At 35.2% G+C, this 26,862-nt stretch overlaps 1 long non-coding RNA gene across 1 annotated transcript; it reads right to left on the bottom strand.

The window, feature by feature from the left end:
- Positions 1-401: 401 nt before the first annotated feature.
- LOC139076788 (uncharacterized) lies at positions 402-26,357 on the bottom strand. Its single transcript, XR_011528746.1, has 2 exons — positions 26,214-26,357; positions 402-5,917 (listed from the first exon to the last, which is right to left on the bottom strand). It is a non-coding gene; the product is annotated as an uncharacterized lncRNA (long non-coding RNA).
- Between the last annotated feature and the right edge of the window lie 505 nt (positions 26,358-26,862).

Below are 26,862 nucleotides of genomic sequence, written 5' to 3'. Positions count from 1 at the left end.
TTTTTCTCTGTAAGAGCATAGAGCAAGTGTCATTGTATCATGAGGGCCTTACTTTAGTTAATTTCTTTTCCTCCCCCCATGCTTGTTAGGATTAACCATTTACTGATCCAAATGAAAGGCAAAAGGCACACTTAAACTTGTCCTTAACTTTAGTAATACAATTTCACAACTTTGTCACTATAACTTCCAAAAAAAAAATGAGATCTCTATTGTTCCCATGCAAATGTTTCTTAGAAATAGTAAATTACAGTGGAACTACATTTAGTAATCTGAAGATTTACGCAGTTGCATATTAAAATTACAATTTTTCAAAAAGCAGAATAATTATTTAATTAAGAAAAACAGACTAAATGGAAATTCTGGAGCACAAACTGTATGTTGAGTAACAAAGGAGCAGAACATCATTTCAATAGTGCTTTATTCTGATATTTCAAAGTAATGCCACAGTCAGAACTGGCTGAGTTATAAAAGGCAAGGAAAATACCAAGATTGCATTTAGAAAATATGATTCTTGTGATTGGGATAAAATATTTTATTCATTTTCATAAATGTAATGTTTGTGGATGTATTATTTTATTTCAGTCTTCTAACCAAATACATTTCTGAAAAAAATGAAACCTGTTGTTTCACAGAATTGATTGTATTTGTAATAGAGCCCGTTACTGCACAAGCCATTCTACCTGTCCCCTGGTAGACTAGATTGAATTAGCAGAGAATGCTAAAAGAGATTGAGTAGTTCTAAACATTTGACTGCAGGGGTAATGCTCTCACAATGATGGCATAAGAGAACAGATAGGAAATGAGTTATTCATCTCAAAACACCTGAAGACCTCACATTAAAGAAATCCACGGAAATGATGTCTGCAGAATATTAAACGCAGAAAATGCTATTTAATGCTTATTGATTGTTTCTGATAGGAAGATTGTCAAACCAGGAAAAAAAAACCCTATAGTCATATACCTTTTTAATGGAATGAATCTTCCTGGAAAAAAAATCACTTGCTTTTTGAATTTTTGGAATTGTTAGATATTATCTCTTATCTTCTGATATTGTATTTTGTGTGGATGAAATCATAGCATTCTTTCTTTTTCAAAGATAAATGCTTATCTTCCAAATAATTAGCATTACTCTTTTTTAGAAAATGATATTTTTTACCTAAAATAACACAAAATATTTGCATGAGATTAAATTCTATTTCTTGAAAATGTCATTATAACAAACTGTCACATTTTAATATCCATGCACACCTTTATTTGTTTAAACATCAAGAGAAAAGAAATAAATTTAGAAAAGAAAAATGTCATTAACAGCATAAAGAGAAAACTCATATTAAAGAAAAATATCTTTGACTAGTCACTAACAGTGCATTATGTAAGATTGAGATACGATCCATTAGGCACAATATGAAGAGACAAAACATATCAACTTCATGTCCAAAAACGAGTTGCTTAGAAAATCTATGTGGAATCCTCAATGAAAAATAGAAACACCCACTCACGTTGATTAAAATTTAATAGTGATTTGACTAATCAGGATGTTTATTCTAAGCAATTACATAGTAAGGCTAATTGTTAAATTTGTACAGCTTTGTTATTCTCAATCCTCCAGTGACATAAATTTGAAACAGGTTGAAGTTAATGACTAAGAGAATGTAAATAAAATAGTTAAGTATTTTAAAATATTAAAGGGCTTAATAACACGCTAGAGTAACAAAAAAGGTTTAGATCACACTGTGAGCATCGGACTTCCTGTGATTGGTTCTGTGCTTTTTATTTCTGGAGAGATTAATTGTCTTACGTGATGTCCTGAATTGGATATCTATTTTTAAAGCTGTAAAGTAACTTTAAACAACATAAAAGTATAAATGGAATTTATTGACACTGTATTTGCATAAAATTTTAAATGAGGAGTTTACGTTTTATGTTATGTATCCTTGTGCCTATGTGTTTGTGTGAGTTTTAGGCATGTCATTTTTATTGGGTATATTTCATCCAGGAGATATATTCCATCTTAGAGAAAAAATGAACAATGGACTACATATTAATGTAATCTATCATTATGTGGCATATAAAAACACACATCTTAAAAAGCAGTTTTAAAACACTGTGATTTAACTGTAAATAAAAAACTATGTATTTAATAATAAATAGCATCAAAGTCGCATTTTCATGAGAAAATAGTTAAATTCCATAAATATTGAAGCATTTGAAGTTTGTTGTTTTAATATTTAGGCAGTACATACGCTCTGTTTGTGTTAGCTAACTGGATATTAATGCATCATTTGAACAGTCTGCTCAAAAATCTAGAAATATGTATAATTTGACAGACAAATATTTTCTTTTTTAAATTTATCTTTATCTCTATTGGTCTTAGAATTTTAACCTATTTCTTTAAGTGAAGAGCACCAAGGGACAGGAAAAAGGAATTCCATCGTATGAGTGTCTGAGGTTCAGTACCAAGTCCCAATTTCCTGGTTAACTGTAAGGTCATTCCCCAAACAGCAGGGCATAGAGGAAATATACAATTCTGGAATCATTATATCATTTCCTGTCCTGTTTCCTGTCAACTGTTCCTGCCAGAAACGGCTAATAATGACCTATTTTCACCAAGTAATAGAGAAGCTGAAGTCAGGATTATGCTGTAGCGTTAGATCTCCTTGCTAAATGTAGTTATAAAATCTGGACTAAAGAGGGCAGGAGATACTCTATAAAAAACTACAGAAGACCAAGGAAAATTTCTCTGTGAGAAAATCATGTGTACATTTGAGTATATGATAAAGTGATTTCTTTTCAATAAAATCTTTATAAATGCTTTAGTTACTTTGATGCCTTGCTCATCTGGAGTTTCAATGGTATTTGTCAGTGTAAGCTTTCCTTACACTGAGTGTTCAACTTACTTCACTACATTTGTATTGGATGTGAATGTTTTTTAAACATTGTTTTAGATCGAAGTTTCCTTCTGTATGGATCAAGATCAAGGAAATTAATAATGGCCTATAACTAGGAAATATGTCATTCGCTTAGTCTAAAACATGAAGTCTTTTCTAATCTTTACTCCATCCTCCAACATATGTCACAAATGGATCTTTCTCCAAGTTAATGTAAATTTCCATGGACATACCAGCAAAATAGAATTCTAGTTTATTCAATGTAAGTCCACGCCCTCCTCTTTTCTTTTTTATAATTTTACAAATTTATCTGGAAAAACTGAGAATCTGAAATCAGTTTGCATGTTGAGAAGGCGATGAATCATAATGATCATCATGTGGAAGCAGGCATTCAAGAGAAAGTGTGGAATATGAGACAAGGCACACTAGCTTCTTCCTTCTTTATTTTCTAGTGGTAGGCATTTTTATTTTAGTCTGTAGCTATCTAGTTAATCTGACATCTCCAAAAACATTTATAGATATTTAGGCAGTTAAGTAAACAGAAGAAATTGTTTTCTGAAACAAACCATTTTTCAATGGTTATTATGGTTTATTATTCTTTCCAGAATACCAAATTTTACCCTTTTAAAAAAATATGCTTATAAAAATGTGTAGCAATTATTGAGATATTTCAGTTATTTGGACAATAAACATTTTTCTAATTTAGTTTACTTTAACAAAATTTAACTTCTAACTATGAAGGATGTTACATGAAATGATTATTATAATTCTTGTAATGGAGCTGAATGTTATTTTACTGACCAAATAAACTTAAATCTTGAACTGCCAAAAAAAAAAAAATCAAAGTGCTTCACCTTATTAACAGGACGAAATATTCAGGTGGCCGAAGATAGTCACCTATAAAGAGCTTAACACTGAGTTTGAATGTCTGGAAAACTCAAATTGCTTCCACCTGGGACAAGCTTTGTAATTCCTCACCTCTCAGCACATCAGAAGTAAATATTGGCCCCGTACATTTGGATCTTTCTAAGCAGTGGACAGCCAGCCCTGGTGGTCTAGTGGTTGATTTGGGGCTCTCGTCGCCATGACTGAAATTCATTTTCCAGTCAGGGAACCACACCACCTGTCTGTCAGTTGTCATCCTATGGAGGCTGCATGTTGCTGTGATGCTGAAAGCTATGCCACTGGTGTTTCAAATACAAGCAGGGTCACCCATGAGGGACAGTTTTTAAAACCCATGACAACATATGTCGCAAATGGATGTCTCTCCAAATCCAGTGGAGCTTCCAGACTAAGATAGACTGGGAAGAAGGACCTGGCCGCCCACTTCTGAAAAAATTGGCCATGCAAACATTATGAATACCTGCAGAACATTGTCCGACATAGCACAGAAGGTGAGAGGATGGCACAAAAAGACCAGGCAGGGTTCTGCTCTGTTGGAATGGACTCATCGGCACCAACAGGCAGTGGACACTTCTATCAGACAGAGACTGAGGTAAATAGAAGGTAACCCTCTCCGGAATTTACATGAATGCAAGACCCTGTCACTCTCCAAATCACAAAGACATGGCCTCTAGGCCACATTTGCCCATGCCTATAAAAAGCTTTTTTCTTATACTGGGTCAATGAATCTGAGATACAGCCTTAATATCTGTCACGTGTTTTATTTTTCTGTCTTATGAAGACCAGATTTCCGGTTATTTGGAGAATCACTGGCAAAAAGGCCATCTCTGTTACAGTGGAAAACAGCTTGCAGATAACCATGATAATAATCAATGAACTCTTGAGCATGAGTAAATATCATTTTGCATTCATAAATAATAAATTTCAACTTCCTAATAATGAAAAGAATATTTAATGTAAGTTTTTTCCTAGTGTCTGTAGTCTGCATATTACATTCTGAGAAACTTCCAAAGTGAAGTTTCTATGTAATTAAATAAAGCATTCTCATACCATCTATTGACTCTAAAGTCTTGGAAATCTGTGACTCTTAGGTTTCTGGATGGCGTGTGCGTTATTTTGGCTTTGCTAAAGCCCAGGTCATTTCAGAGTGCTTGGTATCCTGGAACTAAAAACCTCCTAGTCCTGAACTTAAAAAGTTTAGTATCAAATTTGACTGTTTTCCTCATACCTAGATGAAGGTCTCTGTAATACCCTGATTGCTTTCAGATCACATAAGGTACTTCGTTATGTCCAGTGCCTTGAAATTTACAGAATTTTTTCACTTGCTGAAAACACCTTATTCCATGTTGAAGTTTAATTCACTTCAGGTCAATCTGTATCGAGGGCCCACTCAGAGATGTGAAGACAGTGAACCAATGTGTCCAGGCAAGCAAACAGACATTTCAGTACCTGATTTTCCTTTAAAATACATGAATATAATCCCAGCAACTACTGTTTTCTAAGACAATGGGATAAAAGAGGCAGGGATGATGTGGAAAGTATCTTTCTATTTTTCAAGTCAGAAATTCAGACAATAGGATTGCTTCCTTGACGGTCCCGGGTTTACAGTGAGCAGAAACAATATTCGAAACTGTCTATGGAAGTTACGCTAATAATGTTGCCTAAAAATTAGATTCATTGTATTCTTGAATAAAAAATATTGACCTGAATTTTAAACAAAAGGTATAATATGTAAGAGGAGAAACATTAATCAAGTTGTTTTTTTTACTTCATGAAGATTTGTTACATTTAATTTATGGAGACAGTAAAAATGTATGATTCTTGCCATGTTGATTATTGAATAGTTGTGATGATAAAGTAGTAATAATGATTTTTTAAAAGATACACAGATTTTACAAAGTTTACAAGATGAACCTTCAATATAGATATTTTAAGTGTACTTAGTACAACCATAGGTTACAAAAAAATGCTTATAACTTCATTTGTAACTGAAGTTTATAGATCTCATTTATCACTTTTTCTCTTGCTCTTTTTCTGTCACACAGCTTGGTTTTGTCCCCAGTTACTCAGCATTATAGGGTGGAGAAATCATAGGTTTTAACCTCCTGGAGTCTCAGTCTCTTTATCTGAAAAGAGAAGTTAAAATAGTGCCCATTATCGCAATTCCCTTAGACTATAGTTTCTGGCATTAATTTTTATCTCAATTCCTTAAAAAAATACTGGAATATTTGAACAATAGCAAGATAATTGGAAAAAATGTGTAAATACACTTTTTAAGAAGGTAACACAGATCTGGATGTATTAAATTTGAATTATTATTCAAAGTCAGTCACAATGCTTTAGAGCCCTTCTTCACATACAGCTCATTTCCTTTGACTCGCTGTGTTCACGGGTTGGGGCCAGTTAACTCTCACACAGGCTGAATTTCCTCCTCATGGTGCTGCCCTCTGCTCCCTTTTCAGGTGGTCAAGACCCACCATTAAGGCACAGCAAAGAGGAGGAGCCAGGAGCAACCCAGGAGAACAAGCAAAGAAACTATTTCTGGTTAAGGAACAGGGAGTTTTGCTGATACCTAATTTTAGGATAAAATATAGATTATTAGTTTACATTTACCAAAACTCACGTGTATTTTTCTATGTAAAGAATACTTAGAAAGATTAGTGTTTTATTTTTAGCCTGTCCTCTTCAAAACCAAAAAAATGGTCATTTCATCCCCTAATTGAATGAACCAATGTAATTACTTTAAAAATGTTATTTAGGGGAGGTGACTTTTCGTGTTAACATCAGAGGGCATATTGAATAAAAATGATACCTTTTGATATTCATCTGAGGAATCTCCATCAACAATGTTCTCCATGGAGAACAATGGCAAATGACCTCATTTTCTTTTCTTTTTTGAAGGTTTTTAGTCTAGTTCTAAGTGTGTGCAATATATTTCAGAACATTCTTTCTCTTAGACTTTTCTATTTCACCTTCTTCTCTTCTTCATTCTTCTTTTGACTGCCTTCCAATTTTTGCCTAAACTTTGTTCCTTCCGTGAACTTTTAACCTGCTGTTTGGATGCCAATTCCGTGAGAAGAAGACTCGCTAACTTTATAAATTAGGGTTGAAATACAAGAAATGTTGGTTCCAGGGAATTATTCTAATTTCTTTTCACCCTACCTCAAGCTCATTGCCTTCAAAACATGTGCTTGCAATGTGTCGTTTAAAAGAACAAAACTAGAATTTAGTTGCTTGCAGTCTTTTTTATTGTATAACTTTGTGGGGAGCAATGGAACACACATATTGGAGATAACTTACTGCATCTGAGGCAAACAGGAATTCAGAATTTAATGAGTTGTTTCTTGATCTTAGATTTATTTCTACATAGTGATCTGGGTTTATTTCATTTTTGACATTTGTTAAAAAAAATTTAAGTGAGACCTTTACAAAGAAGAGTTAAATTGAGCAATTTACAATAATGGCTTTATAATAAATACAGTAGAAAAGTTTACTTTTTAGCTATAGCTTCTAAGGAGAAATTAGGTTTATAGACATCATTCTGTATGCATGAATCTGTGTTTATCAAATTGATTTCCTGCTTCTCTTTTATTATCAAGTGACAGATTCAATACATGAAAATATTCTGTAAATTTAAGGTTATTTCATGCAATGAAGTATTTTCAATTAAAGAAATATTTCAATTAAGAAATATTTAGACTGTTTCAATTAAATTTCATAGTGGGTTAAAACATATATTTAGTGATAAGAAAGTAGTTGAGAAGAAAATTGCCTCACTACATGTGGAGTTTTGTTCTTCTTTTAAAAATGTCATAGTTTATATACTCCACCGGAAACCCAACCCTAATGTTACACAGGAAGAATAAAGCATGTGACCAAGAGTATGAAAATCTTGTAGTGTACCCTTTCTTAAGGTCATAGCTCAGAAATAGTTCAGATTGCCATTAAATCGGCATTCTTTTGTATGACCCAAATGTCATGTGGGGAGATATGAGAAGTTGTGCCTGAGTAATTAGATGTGATGAAGTTACATTCCCTGGAGTATAAAAGTTTGTACCTATTTGGGGGATATATTTAAAAAATGGTCTACTTGATAATTTTCCATCCTTTTGCCTGATTTTCTCTTTTGTGATATTTACTAATTGTTGTTAAATGTCACCACGTGGATGAAATATTAAATAAAACTCCCAGTTTGTGCCAATAAACAAATATATTTGATTCTGGGCCAGTCTAGTGTCAAATGGGCCAGGGATATTTGGAATAACAAAGTAGTAATCTAGTAATTTCCAGAGCTTTTCAAGGATTGGGAATAGTAGAAAGAGATGAGTATTTCTAAGAGGTTAATCACAATATTGAACAATCAGTATGAAAAAGACACTGACAATAGAACTAGGCACTGGTACATACTGGTTAAAAATGGGCAATGGTACTTCTCAGAGGACTGGACAATCTTAGATCTCTTATAGACTAGCATGGATCCCTTGGCAAGGAACTGATCTTTTTTTTTTTTTTTTTTTGAGGAGGATTAGCCCTGAGCTAACATCTGCTGCCAGTTCTCCTCTTTTTGCAGAGGAAGACTGGCCCTGAGCTAACATCTGTGCCCATCTTTCTCTACTTTATATGTGGGATGCCTGCACAGCATGGCTTGCCAAGTCGTGCTAGGTCTGTACCCGGGATCCGAATGGGCAGACCCCAGGTCGCCAAAGCAGAACGTGTGAACTTAACTGCTGCACCACCAGGCAGGACCCAGCAAGGAACTGATCTTTAATACAGAAGTACCTAGTTTAAAATTAATTACTTTATTTTTCTTATAACAAATAATATGGTTGGACTTTTTAGAACAAGGAAAATAGCTATAAATGGACTTGGTTTTGAAGTACCTTGTTTCTCTTATGCTGGAGACAGTGCTATATGTGGTTGGTAGTGGAAGGACCAATAAAACATACATACACACACATTTATGTACTTACATACACAAACAAAACAAAATAAAGCACAATAAGATCACATCTGGCATATGATGCTCTGGAACAAATGGACTTCAAAGACAGTGGAGACCAAATGAGGCATATTTTGAGAGAATATAAATTCAGCACTAAAAAAAGCACATATTTGATAGCAAATACACCTAGATTTACTGCAGAAGCATGAACCTTTAGGAAATCTGAGGAATATTGAAGGGACCCTTTGTCAACCTTAGTCCATTTTATCCTATGCTCAAGGGATGGTAAGTTAGACTCATCTTAAAGAGCTGCTATCTAGCCAGCTTGAAGTCAGTTAAAGAGCTTACTGTAAATCATCATGCTTACTCTGTTCTGTAGTGGTGTAGACAAATCCTGCAATACTGTGAAACTTTAATTTGAAAGGTGTACACATCTTGGACAAAGGAGCTTTGAAATTTCATTCTCATTGTTGAAGGGCCTTTAAAATATGAGAATCAAGTTAGTTCTTAATTCATTTCACATGTCTTTTCTTCTCTCCTTATTCATTCATATATATGTTGGCTTGAGAGGGTTTCTTAAGCTGCAATTACTTTGGGACATATCTCTTTAATTCAAGAAATAGATGCTGAAAATCAGGCTTGAATTCCTGGCTCCATGCCAATGACTAACAGTTCTCTTCAGCTCTTTTTCTGTGTTGCTTCTATAACTGGATAGATGATGGTGACTTTTAATGGCTGCTTTGGGGCTTGGGAAAATACATATATATATGTATGGAAAAGAAAGCTATTAAGCACAGGAGATTGTTGAAAGCTTTACTGACTTCATGCTGTGAAAAGAAGAGGCCAAGATACCTTATGCTTTTGATGCCTGAGGGCCACTAACCAAAAAGGGAAAGGAGGAAAACACGCTTACATGTTGGAGCTCTGATTTGAAATCATTTTTCTTCTTTCCACCTACGGGTACAAATAGGGTCAAAAAGCCAGCGCCTCAGTTATTTTGTTGAAAGGGTAACAAATGTCTCAACTTTCAGCACATATTCTCACTAAAATGAAAACTAAGTAAGTTGAGCTTCAAGTCACTAATGCTTTCTTCCTGTTACAACTGTAGCCTCATGGTGAACTTTAGAAACAGTTTCAAATTTTTCATAATAATTTTCCCCTGACATAAGTGGTAGATAATTAAACTAAATTCTTCCCCTCAAGAGTTAGGCTTTTTCTGCAGTGGGATAAGTCAGATTGGCTTGAAATTGGATCTAGGTTCAATTAAATGTTATCTCTTCTTTAAAAATGGTATCCAAGTCAGTCATTACATGTATTGTTTGCATTTAGGAGAAACTATGAGCTCATGTTATGACCAATACGATCATCTTGTGAAATTGCAAGTATGTCTTCATTTTTTTTATATTTTGAGAAAATGAAAACAATTCTCTCAACGTGCCTTATGAAACTCTTTCAGCACCACCATTAAAAATCTTGCATGGAATGGAATTGCGATTTGTCAGAATAGCTACTGGTGGACAACTGCCAAACATCAAACAAGACACACAAAATATGTATACTCTCTAAGTACACTAATTTGGATTTGTAAGAATAATTTCAGTGTTTTAAATGGGAAAAAGAAAAAAAGTCTTGTGGGATAGACTTTAAATATTGTTGGGAGTAAATATAATGGAAATGTTTATAAGATTGGAAAATTATCACAGATTCTTAATAAGTATTAATTTATTAAAAGTCTAGAGGATTTATATTTACATTTATATTCCTTCTAAATTATATCTATTACTGAGTCCATACAACCAAAACTTTTCCTGAAGCTCAAAAATTGTAAGTTTGCAGTATATTTGAACTGTCCCTACTATACTTCACAGCTCCATGCACACAATTATCTGGTCCATGGCTTATATTTATTACGGACCTGTTTACAAATCATACTGCCATTCAAATGAAAAAGATGTAAATCCTGTTCACAAAATCTCAAATCATGAAATTAAAATTAAAACGCAATAAAAACAACAAAACACCAAACTTCTGTTATTTTGCCCTTTTTTTAGTTTTTGTGTTATTATTTTTTAAAAATTTTTGTCCACAGCTCTGTTTCCTTTGGACTGATTAAGCACACCATTATGTGCTTACCTCACCACTGAAGAATGGTAAGCCTCTAATCTCTCTCAATTTAGTGTCTTTCCATTCTAGAACTCATTTGTCTGAAAAAAAGCAAACTTGCAATCACTGTAATAACAACTTTGGGTAGTAGCATACCTTTTTTGAGCCAGTTTTACATGCTATCTTGTTTTATTCTTTTTCTAATCTTTAGATTGGTGGAAAGTGTTATTATGGTTAGTTGGAAAGAAGGAAACTGAGGCATATAAAAGGGAAGTGACCTTCCTAAAAATCACAGAATAGTTGATGACTTATTCTTCTTTTTAGTCTGTGCAAAGTAAAAAGTTAAGCACACTAAGTGCCCTGTTTATCTAATCCTTCTTTCAAGGTAGGTATATTATCTTTATTTTACATTTGAGGAAAGAAAAACTTAGAGTTAATTAGCTTGCCCAAGTTTATGCAACCAGCAAGTGGCAATCTGAGATTCTAACTTGGCTAGGGATAATTTTCAAGGTCATTCTTCTTCAAATGTATATAGCCTTTAGATTGGTCTAATTTTTGTATTCCAAATAGTGCTTTCAACTAGTCATAACTCATCTCCTTTATTTTTTTTTTGGTGGTGATTATGATTCCCACTCAATTAATGGAACTCAATTTAATACAATCATAAGTATTTGTAAAGTAATTCTTCTTGAAGATGGTTAAGATGTTTTGTTTTATTTATATTCTACTAATCTCACATTACAAAAATCTGAGTAGTCTTTGCAAAGAAGTATTGTGTCTGCCTAATGGATGGCTATCCTTGCAGAAAGTAAAAATAAAGCTAATCAGAATAAAATATCAAGCTAAGTTAGGGATTTTTATCTTATTAAATATAAATTTTCTGGGCATAATATTCACATAAAATAAGCATAAAAATATAATAAAATAATAATGTTCTTGTAACAAGTAATGAGCTTAGGAAATAATAAATTATATATATTATTGATATTTCTGTGTCCCTTGCTCAAATATTTTCTCCATCCTCTTTCTTCAAAAGTACACCACAATCCTGTATTTAGTATTAATCTATCACACATATGGCTACACACATCAGGATATATGTATGTGTCAACAAACAACGTATACTGTTATGTTGTATATTTCAAAATATAAAACCACCCTTTTGAGGCATGAGAACACGGGGCCTGCCTAAGAATGAGGGTGAACGATGGCACCAAACAAAACCTTCTGCCCCTCACCATCAGCTGAGCTATCCATCTAGTAACAAGCAGCAGCAGTGTATCAGCAGGAGAAGGGCAAGAGAGTGGAGAGACCACATCTGTGGCACAAGCACATAGGTCAGGATGAAATCTGAGGGTGGAGGAAGAAAATGAAAAAATCCTTTTGACTCTGCAGCTCCCACTCTAAGTTCAGCCAATAAAATCTCACTACTAAAGAAATTTGAGGCCTATTGTGTCCTGAAGGTAGTCATAGAAAAATAAATAGATAGATAGATAGATAAATACAGAAACCAGCTAACACCCCATACTAACAGCCTGAAAGAAGAAATATGCCCATTTTGAGGCATAAATACTATTTTCCTCCTCAGTCTCTACTGTTTTATACATTATGACCAAATTCAATCAAAAATTACGAGCCAAAAGAGGAAAGAAAAATTCATCCATGGTGAAAAAAGACAGGTAGAAAATGAGACAGACATAGATATGATCGAGATATTATTGGGCTAAGATGTAAAATAACCATGATTAATATGTTAAAGGATCCAGTAGAAAAAATGGGCAATATGCGGAAACAAATGGGGAATTTCAACAGAGAGATGAAAAATAGAAGAGTTAAATGAAAATGACAGATATGAAAGGAAAAGACAACAGTAGTGAAAAATTCCATCAAAGAATTCATCCTCAAAACAGTTAAAGTATCACAATGGAAAATTAGACAAAAAAAAATTATTGAAACTTAATCACAAAGAAAAAATAAAAGAGAGCATCCAAAAGTTGTACTGACATGAAAAACTAAAAAAGAAGAGCATACACAGTTGTAATACAATATCAATAGTCTAACACACATCGAATTAGAGCCCCACAGGAGAGACGAGAAAGAACATGGAAGAAGAAAGTTTTGAGAGATAACAGCTAAGAAATCCAACAATAATGAAAGATATTAAACCACAGAACCAAGAAGCTCAGGGAAACCCAAGCAGAATAAATAGAAAGACACACATAGACACTCTTTGACACATAATATTCAAATTTTCAAATTGATGATAAAAAGAAAAGATAAAAAGAAATATCTTGTAACTAGCCAGACAGAATATGAAAATAAGAAATACAGCTGACTTCTTCTCAGAAAGTATGCAAACCCAAAGACAATGAATTGCTATTTAAAGTACCAAAATGAAAAAACCATCAAGCCAAAATCTTATACCTAGCAAAAATATCTTCCAAAAAATAAAAGGGAAATATAGATTATTATTTACTTGTTATTTTGCTTATATATCCTTATGTCACTTATGTGTTTGAGACATCCCAGTTGATATACATAACTAGTTCACTATTTGTTTTATTGTATGATATTTTATTGTATAAATAAACCCAATTTTAAAATCTATTTCTTGCTGATGGACATTGAGTTTTCTCCATTTTTTCTCTATTATAAACCTTAGTGGAGTAACCTTTTTTTTTTTTTTTGAGGAAGATTAGCCCTGAGCTAACATCTGCTGCCAATCCTCCTCTTTTTGCTGAGGAAGACTGGCCCTGAGCTAACATCTGTGCCCATCTTCCTCTACTTTATATGTGGGACACCTGCCACAGCATGATTTACCAAGCAGTGCCATGTCCGCACTCGGGATCCAGACCGGTGAACCCCAGGCTGCCGAAACGGAATGTGTGCACTTAACTGCTGTGCCACAGGGCCAGCCCCTGTAGTAATCGTTCTAATAAGTTTCTTCTGATAAATTAAGCATGAGCTTTTCTCTATGACGTAAGACTAGGTGTGGAATTTCTAAAGTAATTGTATTATGAATTTTTGAATGTAATAGATATCAACAAATTTCTTTGCAAAGTGTTTAAACAACTTTCACTCCCAGTAGCAATGTATAATAATGTCAGTTATAGTTATCCTAAATTTTTTTCATAATCTGTAACATTCAGATTTTTCACTTTTTTTCACTTATTGAAATACAACTGGAATCTCACTGTTATTTTAAAGTTACAGTTTCTTGATTGCCACTGAGGTTGAAGATCTTTTCTATATTTGTTGGAAATGTAATTTTGTCTACTATGAATCAACTATTTTAGTACTTGATTTAATAATGTTTGATTTAAAATTTTTTCTAAAATTTTTTTTCTTATTGGTTGGAAAGAAGTTACCTATTTATTCTATACATTAATCCTCTCAACTGTAAATAGTTTTTGGGCAGCCTATTTTTTCACTTTCTGATGAAGTTTTTTGATGCATAGGATATTTTATTTTCATATAACTCAGTGTACCAATCTTTCACTATTATGGTTCTCACTTTTTACGTCTCATTAAAAAATTGATCTCTACCATGTAGCCCTAAAGATATCTTGCTCTTTATGTACACATTTTACTTTTCAAACTTAGATCTTAAGTATATCTAGTATTTATTTTTGTACACAATATAAGGTAGTGAGTAAACTTTATTTCCCTTATGTCAATGTGTCCCAGAATCAATAGACCCTTTATTCTCCGCGAAGTTTTCAGTTTTATTAAGATATTAAGGAAATGCAATAAAATGTACATATTTAAATTGTATAAACTGATAAGCTTTTGCATATATATGGACTCATAAAATCATCACTACAATCAAGAGAAAGAACCTGTCACCCCAAGATTCTTCATGTTGCTTTGTAATCTCTCCCTTTAGATCATTAGATGATCCTTGCCCACTCTGCCCCTGGGCAACCAAATTGTTATTGTATCCTCAGGGAAACCAATGAGATGTGTATTAAGCTGCTTGAAGTTCTCCCACAGCTCATTATGATTTGTTCATTTATTTTTAGTCCCTTTTATCTGTGGTTTCATTTTGGACATTTTCCACTGTTATGTCTTCAGGTTTATTAATCTTTTCTCTTGCAAGTCTAATCTGCTGTTAATCTCATTTCTGTGCTGTGCATCTCAGTCATTTTAGTTTTTATCTCTAGAAATTTGACTTGGGTATGTTTTGTATATCTTTCATGTCAGAATTTAACGTAATCAATCTTTACCTTCTTGAACATTTGGAATATACAACTCACACAATTTATTTTAATGTCCTTGCTTACTATTTAATGAATTTCTATTGAATAACTTTTTCTCTCTTCTTTTTTTTCTGCTTTATCTCTCCAACCCCTCTCTGTACACAGTTGTATATCTTAGTTGCAGGTCCTTCTAGTTGTGGGATGTGGGATGCCACCTCAACGTGGCCTGACGAGCAGTGCCATGTCTGCACCCAGGATCCGAACCCCGGGCCGCTGCAGCAGAATGCACAAACTTAACCACTCGGTCACAGAGCTGGGCCCAGAATAACTTTTTCTCTTTACCATGGGTCATATTCTTCTGTTTTTTTGCATACTTGGAAATTTTTCATTTGATGCTGGATATTGTGAGTTTAGGTTGTTGAGTGCTGGATAATTTTGTATTCTTACAAACATTCTTAGGTTTTTTCTTTGTGTGCAGTTATTTGAAAACAGTTTGCTCCTTCTAAGACTTTTCCTTTAAGTTTGCTGTTAGGATTATCATCAGGGCAGCCTAGACTCTAGGGATAAACTTGAGACACTATTAAGGCAGATACATAAGTACACTCCCTAGTTTTTCATCAATTACAAGGTTTTTTCATTCTGGCTGATGGAAAACACAAACTAGTCCTGGTCCCTTGTCAGCCCCAGGGATTGTTCCCTCTAATCTTTTTAGATGGATATTTCTGGGGCCTCAGGAAATTTCTGTTCAGAAATTCTGATCAGTACTCAGCTAAAGACTTGAGAGTGACTTTCTACAGACCTATAGAAGTCTATCTTTGTGTGCCTCTCTCCTTTTTGTCCTCTAACCTATGAATTCAGGCTTCTTTGGCTTCTGGGGACTTACAATATTAGTTCTTCAAATCAAGGAGACAATTAAGCTCAACCAAGGTCTCCTTTCTCCTGCTGTCTCTTTGGCTTAGATATTTTCTCTGGGCAGTAAGTATGGGCAATCAAAGGGCTTACCTTGTTTTTTTTCCCTCTCTCAAAGATCAATGTCCTCTACTGCCTAAAGTCTGAAAATGATTTTCTCATACAGTAATGTGCTGCACAATGGTATTTCAATCAATGACAGATTATGTATACGATGGTGCTACCAAAAGATTAGTACCATATAGCCTAGGAGTGTACTAGGCTATACCATCTTGATTTGTGTAAGTACACTCTGTGATGTTCACACAATGACAAAATCACTTGACAATGCATTTTTCAGAATGTATCCCCATTGTTAAGTGATGCATGACTCTATATTTTTCAGGGTTATTGATGTTTTAGGCACAGAGGATAAATCCAGTCCCTGCTACTACTTCTTAGCCAGAAGTAGAAGATCTCCTCTCATTTTTAAAGTTTCTATATATATGTGACTTTCTGTTCTGATTCATTAATCTGTTTCTGTATCTCTACACAAATTCCACAATCTCTTTATACCATAGATTTACAAATATATTTTATAACTGAATAGAGCAAATCTCTTCACTTTCATTTCTCTTCAAAATTTGTTTCATTATTCATAACCCTATTCTTTTTTACATAAAATTTATAATTAGCTCCCCTATGTTCATAAAAAATTTTGCTGCAATTTTCATTGGAATTACATTGAATTTAGAGATTAATTTGAGGAATTTAAAAATGATGAACTTTTCCCATTCATGAACCTGATTTTCCTCTCTACTTATTTAGGTCTTCTTCTTATCTTTTAATAAATTCATAAAATTTTTATAAAAGTTCTCAAATATTTTTTCTAGTATTTATTTCTTATTTATATTTTAATTACTTTGAAAATTTTATATGTGTTTAAATTACAATTTTGAATTGCTTTTTGTCTAAAGGAACAATTTTAATTTTTGATTGTAGACATAATAGAAAATTATTAAAATTTCTTAGTCTAATAATCTGTATAAACAATCTCATCCTTTATGAATAAAAGGAAATTCTTTCTTGATTTCTTTAATTTATTAATTTAATTAGCTATGTTAGTAGATAATCTAGAACTAAAATAGTCTCATATCTTTATGATAAATCCAACCTGATCAATTTTAAAAACAAATTGCTAGACTTGAACTGAGGATACATTATATAGTGTGGCAGCCATAAGACTGCCTACAGACCTCAAACTCTCAGGGAACATTATTCTCTAAAGCTTCAACTGCTTCACCCTGAAATTCATTCCCTCATTTGCAACAAGGCCAGGCTTCACATAGGCCACAGGTTCTTACTAGCCAATGACCAAGCATAGTAGGAATACAATAATAACACTGGACCAATCCTGGAAATAGGAGAGTCCTCTGATGGTAGATTTTGGCTAAAACTCTTCCTGGAAGCCTTGTTAAACCATTTGTAAACTCCCTGGCATTATTTGATGCTTCCATCCAACCTTCTTTCTCTCTCCTTCACTCAGGATGAGAATTGCATTGTAGTGTGCTAGATTTCCCGGCCTTTCCTAATTTCATCCATGTTTTCTCTCACAGAGCTTTCTTCTAGTGAAAATCTTCTGTGTTTAATGTCATCTTGATGTCTCCTTCTTGGAAGATCTAAGTTGACACAAGTGGTACTGTGATTGGGGTAATCTGAGAAAAGACTACAAGATTGGGAGTTAGTAATGACTCATTTACTGCCCAACGTGTAGGATGGCATCTTGGTTCATAGGTAGGGCATGCATGTTACCTAGAAAAATGTGGTGGGTCAACTGCTAAAAGTTTCATCAATGGTAATATGGGAGAATCTCCCTATGAAGGGAATGCAATGGTAGGTATAAAGTTGTGGAAAGTTGAAAAACATGGAATTAACAATGCCTACAAAGATAGCCGAGTTGGCTGGTTACTGCTACATTGTATTGAAGTCCTTCAGAGGACAATGAGAGACCAAGACCTCTTAACAAGGAGTTAGTGTAAAAGTCATAGAGAACACCATCTCCTGCAATGAAAGGGCTGACATAGATGAGCAGCAGACTGAAGACCTATATTGTAAGAGCTATAGTGTGCTAGAGACATTTCACTGCTCAGCAAAGCAGATCTGTTACGTGAAGGGTGAGGGAAATCTGATATCCCGAAATATGATGTGTAAGTATCAGTCTGGATATCCCTAAAGATGTTGACTCTGCAACTTCCCTGGACCCTGCAGGCTTGCAGAAATGATTCACCCTTCCTTAGGATGACTTAGCACTTAGCTGTGCTGGAAGGTCCTGCAGAAGTCTCTCTCTCACAGAGAAAAGCTGTTCCCTCAGGAGCTGTTCCTATCTGCTCTCATGGCTGCCAGGCAGAAAGCTGGGGTTAAATCCCAGCCGAATTTGGCTGGAGATGTGCTGCACTTGATAAGAGAGGATAGAGACTCTACCTCTAAAAAATTGCAAGATTTAGCTGGCATCATGTATTGTCAGAAGTGAAGGAAGTACTCCTAAGTTTGGATTTTTGAGGCTACATAACCAAGAGTATCAAAACATAAGACTAGGCCAGCAAGATTTCATTGAATTAGGACACTTTTGCAGATCACAGAATTTAATACATTGGCGAAAATCCCACAGGATGAGTGCAAACTTGCCCTTAAAGTTGTTCTTATGATCTTGGAAAAATAATGGCCAACTTTTAGTGAAGTGGAAATGCCTGAGTAACCCTGGCAGATGGTAAAAGAAATAATAAATAAGCTGGAGGAAGTGGGCATGCTAGAATGAATATATTATATAAGGCCAGAAGATCCACCAAAGGGTTATGTTCAATGGGAAGACGTAATGGATGCAAAATTGACCATGGTATTCATAAAGAATATGATGATAAGAGAGGTGCCAGCATCACTAATAAGTTTGTTGATGGTTCTCTGCAGGGAAGGGTGGTTAGAGAGGCAGTCAGGTAATGCTATGCTTGTTACCATCCATGGAGATTTGATGGGATCCCCAAAGCAATAGAGGGGAAGTAATTGTGCTTAACTACCAGGAGCCAGGAGGACTCAATTAATGTAAAGACTGGAAAGGTTGTAGAGGCATCCAACGAGGCTTGACTCACATGGAGTTATGCAAAAGGACCATAGAACATCGAGGGAAAAGCAGACAGGTGACCAACAAGGGTGCTTCCTGACATCTATAATAAAAAAGCACAAACAAAAACAAAACAAGAATGGAGGATGAGGAGAGCATGGTCAATCTCCTGAATTAAAAGTCATGGTCCTTTGCTCAGTTCCTAGAGATGAACCAATTTTCATATCCAGAGCCCACTGGATCTCTAGAAGGAAGAAACTGCAATACCATGACAGGTATATAAAATGATAATTTCCCCATCCTTCCCCAAAAGAGCCTACAGCTATTTGTTTGGGTAACTATACACTGAGAAACGGGAACATCCAGACATTTCAAGGATTACTGAACATAGGTTCTGAGTTGACACTGATATCTGGAGACCCAAAGAATTATCACAGCCTCCCTAGAATGGAGGACTATAGAAGGTAGATGATAAATAGAGTTCTGATTCCCAGTACCCACACTAGACTACAGTAAGTCCTTCTCCCAGTAAACCCACTGGATCCACCACTCTATGTGGTGGTATTCCTGTAACCCTTCAACGCTTAATTAGAACTGATACAGTTATTAGTTACTACAATCATATATTGGACCACTGATCTGTTGTGGAAGCATAATCATAGTAGGAAAGGCCAGATGGAAACCTCTGAAACTGTCGAGACCCTTCCCCTTCCTAAGAGAGTAAATCAAAAACAATATCGTGAATGATGTCACAAAATATGGTAGAATAGGGCACTCAAAGATTCAGTTCCTCCACTGAAATAACCATAAGCTGGCAAAGACAGACAGAATTGATTTTTTGTAACTCTGAAATTGAATCCAGAACTAGAGCAATCAGAGAACTGTTCAATGAAGAAAAAAATGGTTCATTTTGATAAGACCATTGCATTTGTGCTCATCTGCCTACCATCTTTCATTCCCTAGCAGTACTGAAATCAACCCATGTTCCCAGTGCAGCTTGCTCGTGCCAGGTGTCTAATACAGACTTTGTTCTTAAAATACTTGGGTTGTGAACTTTGACCTGTCTGGTCCCTGGGGAACTGGTGCAGAAGGTGATCTTTATTGACTCCACTCCCTAATCTGTCCTTAACAACAAGTAAAAAGCTGTACAGACTGAAAAATCAACAGCTCTTCTTAGATTGTAAGAGAGAAGGAGGAGCACGGGGCAAACTTCTGCCCAAAAGATTGGAGAAGACAGGCAGACGGAGACAGGGAGTCACAGTTTAATGGAGTAGAGACCCAAGTGGTCTGCTTATATTTGCTCAGCATGAATTGTTTCCTATTGTAACTTTTTTTTTAATGAGCTCATCCTAAAAGGGCTTTATTTATAGGAATGCAAGGTAGCTTAGCTGGAAAATACGTAACTTGGGAGAGATTTTGCTTTTACTTCTCCTTGGAGCCTGTTATGAGTTGAATTGTGCACCCTGCAAAAAAGGATGTGTTGAAGTTCTAACCTGCAGTACCACAGAATACGGCCTTCTTTGGAAATAGGGTCATCTCAGAACTAATTAGTTAAGATAAGATCATAGTAGAGCACGGAGGGCCCTAATCCGAAATGACTGATGTCCTTATGAAAAGAATGCCATGTGAAGACAGAGACATGCAGGGAGAATGCTATGCGCTGACAAAGCAGAGATTGGCGTTATTCATCTGCCAGCCAGGGAGTGTTGATGATTGCCAGCAAACCACCAGAAGCCAGAAAGAGAGAAGGAAAGATTTCTCCGCAGGTTTCAGAGGGAGCATGGCCCTGTCAACACTTTGATTTCAGACTTCTAGCCTCTAGAACAGTTAGACAATAAATTTCTGTTGCTTTAAGCCCCTCAGTTTGTGGTACTTTGTTACGACAGTCCTAGGAAACAAATACAGGAAAAAAAACAAAAAAAAAAAAACAAAAACAGCCCAAGGGATGTTACCAGCCAGGATCCCCTTTTTATATTAGTTTTACTTCCAGGTTATAACTTGGCAGACTCCAGGTTAAAACTTGTTTTCTGTCTTGGAGCCTAAGGTCAAAGGAATTTATATTCTTGTCCTCTGCCTGTACTGTGGATGAATATTTTCTAGTCTAGCCTTTCACTGATATTTTAATCCAACATGGGAAATTTGGGGATCAATTTCTCTCCTAGGGTGGGTTGAATTTCTCTTCTTTGTGGGTCCAAAGCTTCATGTCCTAACTCTTTATGTCCTTCAAACTCAATTGCCATTGTTGTTGAGACCAGAAATCTTTTCCAAGCCCCTTCACCTCATTCCACCGCGCTGCACGCACACCTCGTAGAAGACCCACAGCATCCTCGCAGGGGCGTCTCTCTGAATTTGATTTCCTTTTTATTTTTGATTATTTTCTTCTGCAATAATTTTTTCAATATTTCTGGTGTTTTGCAATGAATAGTTTTTATTTTTCTAGACTATAATATTATCCTCAATAGACTTTCCAATGAAGTAGTGTATACATTTGTTTATAAAATTGGGAGGGGGTTTCTCTGTCCTCTTTACCTGCTAATAATGCACATGCCTGTCTCTTAGATGCACGTTTAAATTAAAAGAACTCTTGGGCATATTGCTATAGGCTGAAGGTTTTGCGTTCCCCCAAATTCACATGTTAAATCCTAAGGCGCCCTGTGATGGGATTTTTAAGTGGGGTCTTTAGGAGGTGATTTTGTCATGAGGGGAGAGCCCTCATGAATGTGCTTAGTGTCCCTATAAAAGAGACCCTTGAGAGCTCCCTCACCTCTTACGCCATGTGAAGACACAGGGAAAAGAGGACTGTCTATGAACCAGATGTGAACTCTCTTCAGACGCCAACTCTCTGTGTCTTGATCTTGAACTTCCCAGCCTTCAGAACTGTGAGAACTGTTCTTTACAAGCCCCCCAGTCTACGGTATTCTATTAGGGCAGCCCTAACTGACTAGGCAGATGTTATGCACGTTGTAAGGAATATAAAGTGTACGAGATTCCCTGGGAAAAACTGCACATCTTCCTCCATCACCAACTTTCTTTGTACTCATTATTTTTATATCACTATACTTATTTGAAAACAAGATAGGTATAGAGTACATGTAATATTTTTAAGGATTTTAGAGAAGATAGGAAGATCCAAAGAAATATTATGCTTTTGATAGACCATTTCAGCCTGATAACACGTAAGCAGACACCCACACACTGTCACACATTACCCTCCCCCAAATCTTCATGGGCCCACTCACACAGTTCCATTAGTCTCTCACTCCTTCTATCAGGGATACTTGGTTGGAAAAGTTTATAAAACTCTGCTTCATAATATATTGAAGCAATGACCTTTCCTTTTAGTTCAGAGGGTGACGGCACACTGCCAGAGATAGACATAGGCTTGGTAAAGATGGCACTTGCCCAATGAAGGCAGACCAAGAATTTCCTTCGTAGGACTCCAAGTTGAACCTATATCCGATTTCCTGAAAACTAGATTACCTTGTTTCATGTTATTCCCTCTTTCTTATTTTAACATCTACCCCTTACTCAAGTTTTGTATAGATATCCAGCCAGTATCAGCTAGACTATGTACCTACATATGGGATCAAATGTTAAAGGAAGAGCAATGTGTCCAACTTTAAAGAGGTGTGATGATAACTGTAATCAGAGAGAGAGGCCCCAGAGACATCCTGTGAACCAAGAATGGGAGGCTGATGCTCTAACCACCTCTCTCTATATAATGATTTTTCCAACATGGCTAGCAGTGAAGAATTTGAGAAGAAGGCTACATGTATAGCCTTATAGAAGTCACTCCCTTAGTATGAGAAAACTGAGACACAGAGATAGTAACTTCCCTAAAATCATATAGATGATGAACAGCCAAGCTGGGATTCCAACTTAGGGAAACTCAAACTTCCTAAAACACGACACCATATCAAATATGATATATAGATAATGTGATAGGCCTTCAACTAGTTAAAAATGACTATCATGATGATTTTGTCTCTGTTTACACAGGCTAAATGATCCATGCGTTCCTTCAGCTATTCTTTTTTTTTTTAGACTTTTCACTTTGAATGCAGTCTAATGAACATTATTTCTCAGTAGATTCCAGTGTGGTATAATAAATAAAAAATACTGTTCATTATAAATATTCATTTAAGTTCGCTATATTTAGGATAACGACATGCCCTCATTTCCTTTATGCAGTCTTAGTTTACGCCTGTCATCCCGGTGTAACTACTTTGGGAAATAGATCATATGATTCTTTTGTTATAATCTCATTTGCTTAGTTTTGTGTGAGTCATTCGTAAGTCATTCCTATTCTCATAAATGGTATTTTCTAACTGGTAAGCACCTTTTTGAGGCCCGGCCCACCTCATATTTCCTGTATTTCTGTTTTTATCCTCTTCCTTCTCACTCCTCAATTCCTCATTCACACAGAGCATGTCTTGGTATATCATCCTTCATAAAACTCTTTTATATTCTCCCCAGGGAGTTCCTATGCTACTCTGAAGCCAACAGGTTGATAAAACATTATTTGAGAACATTTAGATATGTTCTAGGCTAAGGTTTTTGCATATTCTCATTGTCCAAAACTCATGTTTTGAGTTCCTTCAGTCTTGGAGTCCTTTCAGAGACTCATTGTAAATAAGCACTACTAATTGTGAGACACTAGCATTTGAACAATTGCCAATTAGTGCAAAAAGATTTGACTTTTTTTTAATTAGCATCCCATGTCTTCATTTCCTTTTAAATTCCTTACCAGTGAGGCCTGCCTCTAAGTGTCCACGCTAGGTTAAATGATTAGAAGCTGCCCTTTAATACAGTGCATCTCATATTAGGCTAATATCCTAACACATCTTCATAGAGGAAACAAAAGAGTATAGGTACTTGGGCTAAGCAAGATTGCTCAGGAACTAATGAATAAATAATGATATTTCATGAATAATTCAAGATGAACATTGGATGCCTCAAACAATCTTTATCTGCAAAACAATAAAATCCTTTAATGTGACCATGTGACACATACTACAAATAGGAATGGGGTTAATTCTATCCTTGGAAGCATGTACTGCTCTCTCACATCTTGCCTTTTCACAAGGATTTAATGCACAGGTGAGGCCTTAGAATAATGGGAAAATGTAACACCTTGCTTGGGAGAGAGTATAAAATTTAATTCCTACCATAGACTCTGATGTTATGTCTTCATCATCAAAGAAAACATTTCCATACAAAGAAGAATCAGTAGCAAGATAGTGCAAGGAAACGTGAAGTAACAAAATGTCATCACTCTGCCACTTACTGAGACTGGGCCAATCACTTGACCTGCTTGGTCTCAAGTTACTCAACCAAAAATTCTTAACTACATTGACTTTTAACCCTCCCATAAGATTTCTGCCACCTAGAAGGCTATTATAGATTGTTACAGCATTGCCAACGAAGGCAAAGAGAATTTTGTATGATGATCTCTTTAGAATATCAAGTGACAGTTCAGTTTCAAGAAATAATTGTAGAGTATTCAGGAATTTTAAAACAATGAAACTAACAAACAAGCCAAATACAACAACAACAGCAGCAATGAAAGTTAGTCAGGAGACTTCTCGGACTCCAGGAAATTAATTATTCTCATTCAGTTTGCATGTCCTCACTCACACCTTCCATCCCGTTCTCTAGACCCTTGGATAATTTTGAATTACTTAATTTGCAGCATGTTTGAACTGTGTAACTTTACTTCCTAAGTCTGAGTGTCCATATTTATAAAATGAGTTTAAAAAAATGCTATCTTCATTGGGTTATTTAAAGATTAAATGAGGTAATGTGTGCAAAACTTTTACTATGAATCTTTATTATTGCTTTCTGGTAAACATACACATCACTTACTCTTATGAATGACCATAGACAAAGTATAACTCATAATAACAAATATTTTCCATTTCTATAGCAATTCAAGAAATACATTAAAAGACAAAGCATAATTATTTACCATTACATTAGTAAAGAAAACTTTGTCATTTTCAGAACTTGTAAAATTTCTACAAAATTTGGATTTCAGAACTTTGCTGATGAATCAAGTATAACGTATTTTTTAAATAATTTGGTGATCTATATAATTAATTATATAAATTTTTGCACATGTTAACCTAATAATTTCACTTCTGTAAATATATCTGTAACCACAGGCCCTTTTAGAGTCAGTTCAAACAGACTCCATCTCTTATCAACAGAATGACTAAGAAATTGTCTTTCAGAAAATTTGCAAAGTCACATAGATAGATATGCGCAGAAGAAGAAGTCTTGACCTGAAATGACTGTGGAAACAAAGATTCTCCTCCCCAGGGAACCAAAGGACCAAGACATGACCGGAACTTAAAAGTCAGATTCTTATTAGAAGCAATGGGTCCGTCATTCAGGAAGATCTGGTGTTAAAGTTTCTTCCCCACCTTATCGTAAATGTTTGTTTAGAACCCCATCATAAATGTTTAGAACCTTACCATAAATGCTTGAAGCCCACCAATCAAAGCCTGTCCCATCAGCATTTCTGTATGCTAGACTGTCCTGCCTAACCTCTTACATTTCACCCCAAATCCTGAATAGAGGAGACAGATCTGAGGGCACATGCCCCTGTCTCCTGCACATCAATCTCGCAAAATGAAGCTGATTTCTCTTCCCAAAAGCTGATGCCATCATTAATTGGCATGTTTGTGTGCACTGAGTAGGAGAACGCCATTTTTGTGTCGTAACATATCCAATGGAAAACCAGTAAAGATGGGAAAAGCTAAGGGCCTATCTATCCTTTGCAATAGTCTTTGAAATAGTGAAATAAATTACCTTATATTTAGCAATAGCACAATAAAAAAAAAATATACATTTATTTAAATGATAATAATAGAAGTATCACAACATGAGATACTGGAAATACAGAAAATTACTGTGTTATCACTTTGACTCTGGAAATGACCATATGAAAAAATGCTGACAGTCAAATAGTAAAAAGTGCACCACTTTTGTTACACAAACAAGATTATAAATGATTTCTTTCCTTTTGCTATTTTCCAAAATTCTTTTTGTTATGTTGTTATGTAGTTTTTATATAATAAAATTAGTTTTAGATTCTTTGAGAGGAAAGATATCTATAACTTTGACAAAATAATTATCTATATTCTCAACAATTATTGTTCTTAAGCACTTACCAGATGCCAGTTTTCCAAGTTATCTGAGTTTTCCATTGCTGAAAGGAGGGATCCATGGTTTAATGGATTTGAAGTGGTTGGAGGAAGTGAACTTTTAGCTGAACTATCAGCCAGAATTTGCAGGTGCTTTCACATTAGTTTCTCCTAAAAATCCAGGCAGGAACACAGAGAAATGAGATTATCCTGTTAAGACTGTCTTATGTCAAATATTATTAATGAAATTTGTCTAAAATCAATCCTCACAAAAACAAAAAAATAAAACAAAACAAAAAAAATAAAACTTTGATCAACATGTTCACACGCCAATTCGAGTCCAGCAGTCTACAGTAGGGAGATCGCCTCTGGGGGCGATAAATTGGCTATTCAATTCCAAGTCAACAGAGATCCCAGCAGAGGCTGCCCCAAGGACCCTGGGTTCCATTAAACTTCCTGAAAATTTAGGAGTTCTAGACTAATGCTATTTCATGCAGGCCCTCCGGACATGCTCTCTTAGTATTTTCTATTAAATATCTGCCCTCATGGCTTTGAAAAAAACCTCATTGGGTTGTTTGTTAGTTTTTTGTGATGATCTTTTGGAGTTATTCAGATTGGTTATGCCCTCTATAAAATGCTTGACGTAATTTTTTTTCCCCTAAAACTTAACAGGGAG

This window comes from Equus przewalskii, chromosome 17 (assembly GCF_037783145.1).
Source record: "Equus przewalskii isolate Varuska chromosome 17, EquPr2, whole genome shotgun sequence".
Lineage (NCBI taxonomy): Eukaryota > Metazoa > Chordata > Mammalia > Perissodactyla > Equidae > Equus > Equus przewalskii.
This window is presented reverse-complemented; position numbering and strand designations above follow the sequence as displayed.